The sequence below is a fragment of the Macrobrachium nipponense genome, chromosome 23 (assembly GCF_015104395.2).
Source record: "Macrobrachium nipponense isolate FS-2020 chromosome 23, ASM1510439v2, whole genome shotgun sequence".
Lineage (NCBI taxonomy): Eukaryota > Metazoa > Arthropoda > Malacostraca > Decapoda > Palaemonidae > Macrobrachium > Macrobrachium nipponense.
The window spans coordinates 52,973,213-52,985,712 of record NC_061090.1 but is presented as its reverse complement, the minus strand read 5'-3'; the positions used below and the strand labels follow the sequence as shown (position 1 = coordinate 52,985,712).

Below are 12,500 nucleotides of genomic sequence, written 5' to 3'. Positions count from 1 at the left end.
TTTCCTAGTTAATGTGAAGATTAAAGTCGTGAAAAAAGTTTTAGTAGGTTTAATTTTTTGTGGTGGGGCGGGTCTGGGGGCTCTATCGTGAGGTGGAAGAGGTGTGCAGACGAGAGCATATTACATGGTATACCTTATGTAAACACCTTGCATAGCTAGCTCGATGCAGCCTTTTAGTAATAATCTTAGAAGTAATTTTCTTAGCACAAACGACTGAAAAATACTGATCGCCCTAGTCTGGAAAACATCATTTGATGAATTGATAGTGTTAAAAAAGAGGTCTATGACGTACCAGTGAGACTGAAATGAACATTGTGCCGCATGGAAGAAAATAATTACCAGAAATAAGAAATAAGCTTAAAGGCGATTCCATCCATATTCCACCAAGAAAGCAAAAATAGGAGTTAAGAAAAGGCGTTCGTACTTTGCCAATGAATCAACGAAAGTCGTGAAAATATGTTTACGGATAGGGCAAAGTTTGAGACTCTTCCCCCCCCCTCTCTCTCTCTCTCTCTCTCTCTCTCTCTCTCTCTCTCTCTCTCTGAGGGCACTCTTAGCTTTGCGGTGGCGTTTGCAGGGAAATCGGTGGGGACTTTCAGTTCACGTAAATTGTCAGTAATCTGAAAGTTATTGGCGAAGGCATCAAACTTAATTCGATTTACAGCTAAAGTTCTGGCCGCATCGGCTGCAGGAATTCATGCAAGGGTGCAGCAGGATGAGGTCTTCTCTTTCTTTCTTTCTTTCGAGATTGTTACGAGAGAGAGAGAGAGAGAGAGAGAGAGGTGCCGGGGCTGGCGGGGCTGGGAGGGGTCTTTTATTTTTCGATATTGTCATATGAGAGAGAGAGAGAGAGAGAGAGAGAGAGAGAGAGAGAGAGAGAGAGGTTGTTGTTCCATTCGTCAAGTTTGTTATGAGACAGACAGACAGACAGACGACAGAAAGAGAGAGAGAGATAAAAATATCTTTAGATATTTTTATGAGATACAGAAAGAGAGAGAGAGAGGGGTGGGGGTCACTGGAAGGGGTCTTTCGTTTTTCGATATTCTCATGAGAGAAAGAGCGAGAAAGGTGTTCTATTTCTCAGTATTATTATGAGAGAGAGAGAGAGAGGGGGGAGAGAGAGTTACAAGGAGTTGCAAGAGAGACCTTACCTTACAGACCTTACATCTTGTTCGGGTTGCCCCAGGTCCCTCAGTGTGAGGCACCTCTAATGTTCTTAACAGAGAGTTGCTAGTACATCTTCCGGTATATTTTGCATTTTCCAATCTTGGATGGTATGGGATGCAGCTTAGATATTTGTCGAGCTTATTCTTAAACACATATACGCTCACTCCTGATATATTCCTCAGATAAGCTGGCAACGCATCGAATAGACGCTGCATTGTTGATGCTGGTGCGTAGTGGATTAATGACCTGTGTGCTTTCCTTATTTTTCCTGGTATAGTTTTGGGCACTATTAATCTACCTCTGCTTACTCTTTCTGATATTTTTAGCTCTATGATGTTCTCGGCAATTCCTTCTATCTGTTTCCATGCCTTTCTAGACTATTTAATTTTAAAAATTGTAGTCTTTCCCAGTAGTCAAGATCCTTAACTTCTTCTATTCTAGCTGTAAAGGACCTTTGTACACTCTCTATTTGTGCAATATCCTTTTGATAGTGTACCATATCATATTGCAATATTCAAGTGGACTACGAACATATGTTTTATAAATTAAGTGGGACTACGAACATACGTTTTATAAAGCATAATCATGGTTCAGCTTTTCTTGTTTTGAAGTGCCGTAACAACATTCCCATTTTTGCTTTACATTTTGCCAATAAAATTGCTATTTGATCATTGCATAACATGTTCCTATTCAACATCACACCAAGGTCTTTAACTGCTTCCTTATTTGTGATTGTCTCATTATTAGGTCCCCTATATGCATATAGCTTTCTTCTCTGTCTCCATAATTTATTGATTCAAATTTATTAGAGTTAAATACCATCCTATTTACCTCTGCCCAATCATATACTTTGTTAAGGTCTCTTTGTAGAGCGTTCCTATCTTCATCACAAGTAATTTCTCTACTTATTCTTGTGTCATCGGCGAAACTACTTGTTACCGATTTCTTTACATTACTGTCTATGTCTGCAATCATAATGACAAACAGCAATGCAGCTAGCACCGTACCTTGTGGCACACCGGATATTACCTTATCTTCATCCGATTTCTCATCGTTTGCAATAACTATCTGTTTTCTGTTGTGTAAAAATTCTTTTAACCATCTTCCTACTTTAATTCCACGAATATTGTGTTTTCTAAGTTTTCTTCGCTAAATATATTATGGTCTACTTTGTCAAAAGCTTTTGCAAAGTCTAGATAAACCACATGTTTCATTTCCGTTTTTCATATTTTTGTATATGTTCTCACAGCGGACTAACAGTTAGGTGTGTGTACTTTTTCCGGGTACAAAACCATGTTGTCCTATATTAAACAAATTATTTTTTATTAAATATTTCATAACATTTTTCTTCATTACCCTTTCATGCACTTTCATAATATGTGATGTTAGACTCACAGGCCTATAATTACTTGCCTCTAGTCTTGATCCACTTTTGAAAGTAGGGGTAATATATGCTAATTTGTGCTCATCATAAATCTTGCCTGTATCTACACTTTGTCTTAATAATATTGCAAGTGGCTTTGCGAATAGAATGAACTACTTTCTTTAACAAAATAGCAGGACTCATCAGGCCTGAAGCAGCTCCATTTTTAATTTCATTAATAGCCCTCTGACACAATAATCAGCTTCACTTAATATCTATGTCTGATAAATATTCACTATTTCCATCCCTTATTTCTGTATCATTATCTTCATTATCAATTCTAGGGGTAAATTCGCTCTTATATCTTTCTGCCAATATGTTGCATATTTCCTTTTTTTCATTCGTTAATCTCCCTTCAATTCTTAGATGGCCTATTTCTATTCTTCTTTTATTCATCTTTTTTGCATAAGAGTACAATAGTTTTGGGTTTTGCTTGATATTTATTAGGGTTTTTTCTTCCAAGTCCCGTTTTTCATTTTCTTTTGATTGTATAATCTTTTGTTCTGCATTTTCTATCTTACCTTTTAGTTCCATCACTTTCCATGCATTTTTTTCTTTTGCAAGACCTTTTTTCCACTTTCTGATTTTCTGGAACAAGATCCTTCTGTCTCTTGGTATGCATGACTGATGTTTACTTCTCTTCTTCGGTATATATTTATCCACTATTTTCTCTAATATTTTATATAATAACTCCGTATTTACCTGTATATCATCACTTACGAAAATGTTATCCCAATCTTTGTTTAATTCTTCATTTATTTCTGACCATTTTATATTTTTACGTAGAAATCGGAGAGAGAGGTGTCCGATTTGTCAAGATTGTTATGAGAGAGAGAGAGAGAGGAGAGAGAGAGAGAGAGAGAGAGAGAGAGAGAGAGAGAGAGTGGAAATCGAAATACTTAATTCCCTTCAAATGTGGCTACCATAAGTATATATATATTCCAAGGCGAAATTGACACCTAATTTTTCAGAGGCGTTTTTTTTTTCTACCAATCACGATGAGCTCCAGCGCGAACCTTAACAAATATTGGAATGATTTAGAAACTATTTTTTATTTATAATGATAATTGTTTTGCTGTCTGGAAAATGTTAATGAATAAATTCATATACGAAGGAAATAAGCTCGGGAAATATTATTCCATATCTTACACCGATCACTGTGAATCACAGCTGAAACTATGTTTTAAGTTATCTCGTAAGAAAGTGGTCGTGAGTAAATCACAGCCATTTGCCTTAACGTTCACCTATTTCATTAGATACCAGGGTCATATCCATTTCACCTTAATTGCCTGAAAAGGAAAATACCTCATAGAAACGGCGTCTATTCTAGTCTTGAAATCTTTTACTTTAATGAACCCGGATAAGCAGTGTCGTTTGCTCAAATCTCACCATCTCTCTCTCGCGCGCGCAGGGTCTCTCGAGAAGAATAGAAATCGTCTTTATGGAAAGCGAATGTTAGGGGAAGGGTGAGGGGACCGGAAATATGAGTCGTTAACGACTTCTGAATTTTCACGGGAGGAGAGCTCGCTGAGAATCACTCGGAGAGTCGTTGCGAGGAGGAATTATCCCTTCTTCGGGGGATTTCTTTCGTCTGCATATTTCGTTGGGGAGATTTCTCTCTCTCTCTCTCTCTCTCTCTCTCTCTCTTTTTTTCTTTCCCACCCCCTCTCTCTCTCTCTATCTTTTTCTTTTCTACCCCCCTACCCTCTCTCTCTCTCTCTCTCTCTCTCTCTTTTGTTCTTTCTCTTTCTTCCTCTCTCTCTCTCTCTCTCTCTCTCTCTCTCTCTCTCTCTCTCTCTCTCTCGTTGAAATATAATGACCTGCCTCTCATTTCTTCCATATTTCACGAAGATTCCATCTAACGCAGATCATTAGACAAAGAATCACTACAGCGGAAGAATCCGTGTACAATGAGATCATTAACAAAAGAAAGAGGGGTCCTTTCCTCTGTAGATAACCTGAATTTTGCATTCATTTTTTTCTTCTTTAAAAGGGTTTGGCTTCATAACGATACATGTTCTGCATCAAGAAGGGAATGGTTTATAATTTCCCATCGGAATCAAAATTTTACCTATTTTTACTGACGTCCTTATGGAGATCTTGCTAATATAACCCTACAGCTTTACGCAGCAAAGCGAGTTCTTATAATTATACAAAATTGTACAACATTACCAAAATTGAGACACGACAGAAAATTTGACAATAGCAAAACGTGTATCTGATTATAGATCTCCAGGATAATTTGCAATGACTGACTTCTTAAAACAAGTTTTTCATTCTCTTTAGGTGTGAGACATTCGTTCATAAACCAACATTTTATACTTATGAGTCTAAAGTAGTTGACGCTCAACTCGCAGATTTCAGTGTTTTGATTTATTATCGAGTTCAGTTAACGTATTCTATTCATGTAAGTTCAAATGCCATGAATGATTAAAATATTTGTCAAGTTAAAAGAGCCATCTTTCAGTAAACATATTCTATTCATTTGAGTTCAAATGTCACGAATGATTCATATTTTTCAAGTTAAAAGAGCTATCTTTTAGTAAACATATTCTATTCATTTGAGTTCAGATGTCATGGATAATTAAAATATATTTCAAGTTAAAAGAGCTATCGTTCAGTAAACATATTCTGTACATTTGAGTTAAAATATCGTGAATTATTCATATCTTTCTAGTTAAAAGAGCTATCGTTCAGTAAACATATTCTATTTACTTCATTTCAAATGTCACGAATGAATCATATTTTCCAAGTTAAAAGAGCGATCAATTATTTTGATATTCCTGTCTCACTGAGACGGATGCTGAACTGAGTCTGGCTCATCGTCCCTTTGCCGAAGATAAATAGAGAGGAATTAGAGCCCACCAGTTCGAGACAGCCGAAGAAGGGCGCTGCATTCTGCAGATGTCAAGACCTCAGCGTGACCTGGCAACGAGTCATCGAATCTATGTCCCGAAGCAGTTGATTGATTGCAATCTTCTTGTCCATCAATTACCGCGTCGAAAGAATTCGAGACAACAGACAGACGGGGAAGTGACGACTCAATTCGCTTTCACTAACACGGATCCTATCTGGCCTTTCGTCGACAGCCCGGGAATTTCGAGGAATCCTCTCATTAAAAGAAATTGAGGACGTCCTGGGGCAAAAAAGATAAAAAAGTGTTCTCTAATTATAAAAGACCGTTTCTTCATTCTTCATCACCTCAGGTCTTTGATCTCCAGCCGTTGCAGATGCGTATTGAAGCGAGAAGGAAAAATGAAATGGAATTAGCAAGTGTTATTTAAGGCGACTTGGTGATCGAGATCTCTTTTTGGTGATTTAGATACTGGAGAGGGGGAGGGGGGGTGGGGTCCCGCTCCCTTTCGTGGAAGCAAAATGATAGCCCGAGGGAAGGACACACTGCATTACTAATGAGGCAGGCAAGAGCGCAGTTCAAACTTGCTCTTAAGCACTGCAGGCTAAATGAAAAACAACTAAGAGCCGATGCAATGTCTAGAAACTTAGAATCTGGTGATTATCCTCGTCTTTGGAAAGATATCCAGTCCTTTAATCCCCAAACTAAAAACTATCACAGAGAGTAGGGGAAGCAGTCGGAGACGAAGCTATCGCAAGTATGTGGGGCGATCACTTCAACAATATCCTGAATTGCATAAATAATCAAGATTCCCGAAGGGATGTAGATAACCTCCTTACTGACAACATTCAATTTCATTTTGCAGACCGTATTAGGCTAATAAGGCTAAGGCCCCACCGGATCCGTCGCGGCGCGTCGCGTGCGTCCAACACGGCTACGCGTTTTGTGCGTTTCGATCAACTGTTATAGTTCAAACACGAGTGGCCCCACACGGCGCATGAGCGTGCGTGGCGTCAGGTGCGTTACCGGACTGGACGCGCAAGGAACAAAACATTTTGTTTTTAAATATGTAACTGACCTGGCAGTTATATACATAGCTATATTCTCTGACGTCATGACGTCAGAGAATATAGCTATGTATATAACTACCAGGTAAGTATATTTAAAAATTTATCTTAAAATAAAAATATCATTTTTAGCAGCACGTGGACGTGCGTCTCCGAGCTGGGGTCCGCATGAAGGAAGAAATTGTGGTAGACCTACAACACCTGCATTTGAACCAACCTGCCCAACTTTGAGTTATAATCAAATGTGATGATTTGTGGTTATGATAAAGGATTAAAGTATTTTTTGATTATATTCTAATGGACACATTTATGTAAATATCTTTGTTTCAGAAGTTCCTGTATCAAAATGTTCAGTTCACACACAATTCTACGTATCTTAATTTTTGTATTAAATAAAATAAAGTGCAACTTTAATTTTGAAATCAGTAATCCTTCCCTCAGAGTTAGTACAAGTTTCTTACGTTGATACGGATCTTCTGTATTTGGTATCAAATTTTGATATTCGAGATATAATACCCTCGTGAATTAAGTCAAAGGTTTTCGGCGGCATCCGACATTATAAAAAAAAAAACTTGTCTGGACGCTATCGTAACTTATGAAAGAGTTTTGCATATTCACTCTTTCCTCATCTAAAGTTATGTCGTAAGTCCAGATTTTCCTACTGTTCAACGCCTCTAAATGGTGGACAGCACCGAGTCAGGAGGGAAAAACCTCCGCGCTCTCCCTTCATAACGGCAAGTACTGCTGAAGTTTGAATTGTCCGTCTTATAACCGTCACTCGTGTGTGACGGTGTGTCTGGTTGGGCCACACGCGCAGAAGACGGAGACGCTTGTAGACGGATAGCCGTGTTGGACGCACGCGACGTGCCGCGACGGATTTACGCCAGGTAACATCAGCGATGCCATAAATAGCCTACCTAATAATAAATCCCCAGGCTGTGATGGTCTTCCCGCAGAGGCTTTCAAATTCTGCCATCCGATAATTTACATTTTGCTGGCAGCCACCTATTCATGCGTGCATAAATTTCACCAGTTTCTTCCAGACTCCCTACTCTTAGTTCACTTGATACCATTAATCAAAAACAAGCTAAAGGATGCAGCTGACCTGGCAACTACCGGCCGATTGTAATCACAACGATCGCATCGAAGATACTTGAGTCGGTTCTTCTAGTGAGACTTCTCCCCTTTCTACACACCACTGACAACCAATTCGGGTTTAAAGCAAACCACTCAACCGACACCTGCATCTACATACTGAAAGAATTGCTGAACTACTTCCTATCATCAGCCTCTCCAGTTTTCCTTTGTTTTGTGGATGTGAGAAAAGCATTTGACAGAGTAAACTACCTGAAGAGGCACACCCCTATATCTGATTGGCATTTTACATTGCTGGTTCTCCACACAGCAATTCTGTGTCAAATGGGGTAACGTATTATCATACACCTTCGGCTCCCTAAACGGGCTTCGGCAAGGGGGCATTCACTCTCCATACCTGTTTAATACGTACACAGATGCCTTGAATGTCAATCTGAACTCACTCCCAATCGGATGCACTGTCAATGAAACAACTATAAACAACCTTTGTTACGCCGACGATATGGTTCTGATTTCCCCATCAGTGCAAGGTCTCCAACGACTCATCGACACTTGCCGCCAATATGCAGAGGAATTTGATATATATACAACGAAACCAAGACCCAGTGCATGTCGCTGCTCCCGAGATCGCTTAAGCAAATTGCAGAACCACAAATTTTCCTCGGAAACCATCGGCTGGAATTTGTGCACGAATTTCCGTATTTGGGGCACATTATCACCGACGACCTAAAAGATACAGATATGGCAGACATTGAACAGAGGCGTCGTAAACTATGTGCAACTGGCAACATGATTGCAAGGCGGTTTGCCTTCTGTCACCGAGACGTGAAACTGCTGCTTTTCCGCTCGTACTATTACAGTATCTATGGGTGTTCCCGCTAGACGAATTATACTCGAGACACCAAGAGACGTATCACTGTTGTGCACAGTGACATTCTGAGACGCCTCGCAAACACTCCACGCTACCACTCCGCCGCACAGATCTTCATAGAAAATCACCTGGACAATTTAAAAATCTTTGTAAGGCGAACAATATCCAGTCTGGTAACCAGAGTGAGCAACAGCAGCAACTTGCTCATACAAAGTATCCTAAGGAGTGAAGCAATAAGAAGATCTAAATTGTGGGAAAGATGGGAAAATGTGGCCTTTGTCCCCTAAAGGACTTAATCTCTGTATTGGCAAGATGTCATCTGCAGATTTTGTCATTATATATTATGCTGATATTTTACTTTTTCATTATTACTGTGATTTGGTATCAAGTTAAAGTTTTTTTTACATTAAATTTTCCTATTGAGCCTTTGGACCTAACTACTGTAACCCCCTAAGGTCTCTAGTTGAAATTTAAGTTATTTAATCTGTGCATTTTTTTTTCTCACCAATATTATTACTGTTATTACCAGTATTATGATTACTATCTTTTATGCTACCTCAGCTATTTTGTGGATAAGTGCCGATAAATCATTTTCTTTTTCTTTTTTATAATGTTACTGTCTGTATATATATATATATATATATATATATATATAGTGTATATATATATATATATGATATATATATATATATTATCTATATATATATATGTATATATATATATATATATATATATATATATATATATATATATATATACATATATATATATATATATATATATATATATATATATATATATATATATATAAGATACACCAGGCATGCAGTATCCTCTCTATATTTCTATTTCTTTCTTGAAAATCTCGAAAAAAGTAAGACACCATTCTCTCGGTGCCACGCCCGCGTTGCTGCACCCAGCAAATCTTCAGACTTCAGCTCTTTAGTAAAAATAAGCTCGATGTCTTTGGCGATAACTCCTCCGAGACCTTACAATTTGTGTGAATAAGTGTCTTTCCTGAGACCTCCAAACGCTGCCTCAAGACCTCAACGGAGAATGACTTTCGACAGTTTGCCTGTCGTAATCTCAAGGTCGTTCTCTCTCTCTCTCTCTCTCTCTCTCTCTCTCTCGCTAGAACCGTCATAGCAAGGGACTCACGTCATGAAAAGCAATATAAAACAGGGACTTATTCGACACAATTACAGACGATAGGAAAATAATAGTTTCTCGTGTTACCTTTTTTCTTTGCGTTTTGCAATAAATAAGCAGGGACTTATTCGACGCAATTACAGACGACAAGAAACAGTTTCTCGTGTTACCTTTTTTCTTTGTATATTTTGATCCAGAGGAGAAAGCAGACAATGAGTCATTTGCGGAGCTTCCAAAGAACTCGTCAAAATATGACTCTCTGCCCAGACAGCAATCCACTTCGGCGATGATATTACGTTTGCTTTAGTTCCCCCTTTTTTACGATCTGCGAGACTTTAGAAAATGGGAAGGTTTTATCATTTCTCTTACGGAAGTCAGTTCATATAACAGATTGCGTCATAGGAGGAAGAGGTGAAGGATGAAGGAAACGAGAAACGGATTAAAAGCAGGAGGAGGCGACGGGAATTAAAGCTTGGGTAAGAGGGTAGAAGATGTAACCTCGATAAGCTATTTTCCCGCGGAAGACATTAAAGGAATCAAATTCAATCGATGCTTAAGCTGTCATGAGAAAATCTGTAATCTCCCAGACACACGTCAGGGAAGATTTTTTTTCATTATTTTTCTAACTGTAACACCATCATCAGAGTGCCTCATCTATCAGATAAAAAGGAACGAGATTAAAACGATTAATCTTTCCTTCAAAGGATTAAGGATGAAGGATTCAAGATTCGTCTTGAAAAGGAGCGAGTCTTGAGTCGTGAGTCACGAGCAAGAGTCTCCAGCGCGATATCCCTTTCCTCATCTCGACCGACACCTGTTGAAAAGTGGGAGAGAAGTATTAAGGGCATAAATTTCCATGAAAAGAGCCTCGGGAGGGGAGATAGGACCCCCTCCCTTTATCCGGAGCCTGCCACAGTCCTAATCCAAGTGCTGGACGCCCTCGGAGCTTTCCTTCCCCTCCTCCATCATGAGGAATATGTCCATCCGTCTTCCTTTGCGCTGAAGCGGAAGTCGCCGAGAGCCTTTTACCAAGTAACAAATCGAGCTCCTGAAACTGAACCAAAATGGCTGAGGGTGACCCGGAGGGTTTCCTACCATCTGGGGACAGAGGAGGAGGAGGAGGGGCTACCTCTCCCTACCTCCCCCTTCCAACTCCCTTCTAAGTTTTTATAGGTAAACAATTCAGTCATGAAAACACAGGAACAATTGAATGAGCTGATATATCACTCTGTGACTAAGTATCAAGCGACACTACAAAAATAAACGATGGTGTAATTCGCGTTATAAATAATGTCCTTGACCCCCTGACTGAAATACTGGTTACTCTGATGTCAAAATGCATCATGATATCATGACAAGCAGAAGGATTTGGTGCCTTATAACGTGGCAGTTTTTTCATTTTTTCCCTTTCTTTTATGTACCATGACAGGTAAGAATTCCAAGTCTCTGGTTTGATCTGAACCGTCCGTGATTTAATACGAACGGAATTGTTCGTCTGACACCCTGACTGAAACATCGGTTACTCTGCTATCAAAATACATCATGTTATTATGACAAGCGGAAGGATTTTTCTGTCTATTACGACGAAAATTCAAACAAAACATCCACTTTCATCGTTCTTTAAGAAATATCTCGTACCTTAAACAACTAGGATAAAATCGATTTAAGACAAGTTGGTTTAACTTACCTCGGGGAAAATGTGGCGGTTATAAGATATATGTATTTTATTTTAGAAGTTTCGGACTCCTTGTCCCCCTCCCCCCTCCCCCTCCCACCCGGTCATTTGCACAGCTGAAAGTCAAAGCCCCTCGGTCCCACGCCCACGCCCACGCAACCACACAAAGTCTTTACTAAGTAAAGAGAAGGAAATGGCGCTTATGATTTTGCCGATCATTTGACTAAGATGAAAAGGGTGGAACGAGGGAAATTTAACGCTTCATTCGTCTCTCTCTCTCTCTCTCTCTCTCTCTCTCTCTCTCTCTCTCTCCAGGGCGCAGGAGACCAGACAGTATTCCTCGTCATTCTTCTTCTTCTCCTGGTCTTTCATCTTTCTCAATTGAACGGTAAAATGAAAAGCGTCTTTTCCTTCTTTTCTACGTAGTCAAGACTTTGTGTGTGCGTGGGATGGTGGGTCTTTGACCTTCAGCCATGCAGGGGTTGCGTTTGTTGGGGGTTCGGGGGAGTTGGGGGGAGATCGGGTGATAGGGAGATAAAGTCTGGAGCGATAAAGACTTGACTTGAATCTCAAAACCATCGAATCAGGTAGACGAAAGATGCGCCTCCCTCGGGAAACATTTTTCGTCGTGAGAAAGGTTCAGCATAGACATTTGTTACCCTGACTGAAGTCCACTGACACAGAGCTTGTGCCAGACTTACGGTGGATAGAATCTGGAATCTGGAATCTAGCAGAGAATGGAAAAGGTAAATAAATGGTAATTTTAGTCGATTCGGTTAAATAAAAAGGCGGAAGATGAGAGTCTCGTAAAGAAAGCGGTTCTGGTAGCGGGGAAAGGTAGCAAATAAATAGGAATTAACTGAATGGGCTGATGTTGGGAAGAAAAAGGAAGGAAGACCGTACAAAAGAATTCTATTGATAAGTCTTTGGAGAAAAAAGGGCGGGAAAAATGTATACATCAAACGGATGCTGGTGGTGATTTTTGGTTAATATGAAGAGGATGGTTGTACGATAGCGTTCAGTCAAATTTCACAGACACATAAGTGTGAATCCTTATAGGATATAGGATTCGAGTCTACAGAAAAAAGCCCTTTTTTTTTTCAACGCGAATTCACCGCTGATCACAACCGATGAAAATTTACTGATGACCTCCAGTCCTACCAGACGCTCGCTAAATCATAATGAGAAATAACTGGTAA

At 39.5% G+C, this 12,500-nt stretch overlaps 1 long non-coding RNA gene across 1 annotated transcript in view; it reads left to right on the top strand.

The window, feature by feature from the left end:
- The window catches only part of LOC135196492 (uncharacterized), a 186,550-nt gene that overhangs the window by 113,187 nt on the left and 60,863 nt on the right, over window positions 1-12,500 (top strand). The gene's annotated exons all lie outside the window — the stretch shown is intronic.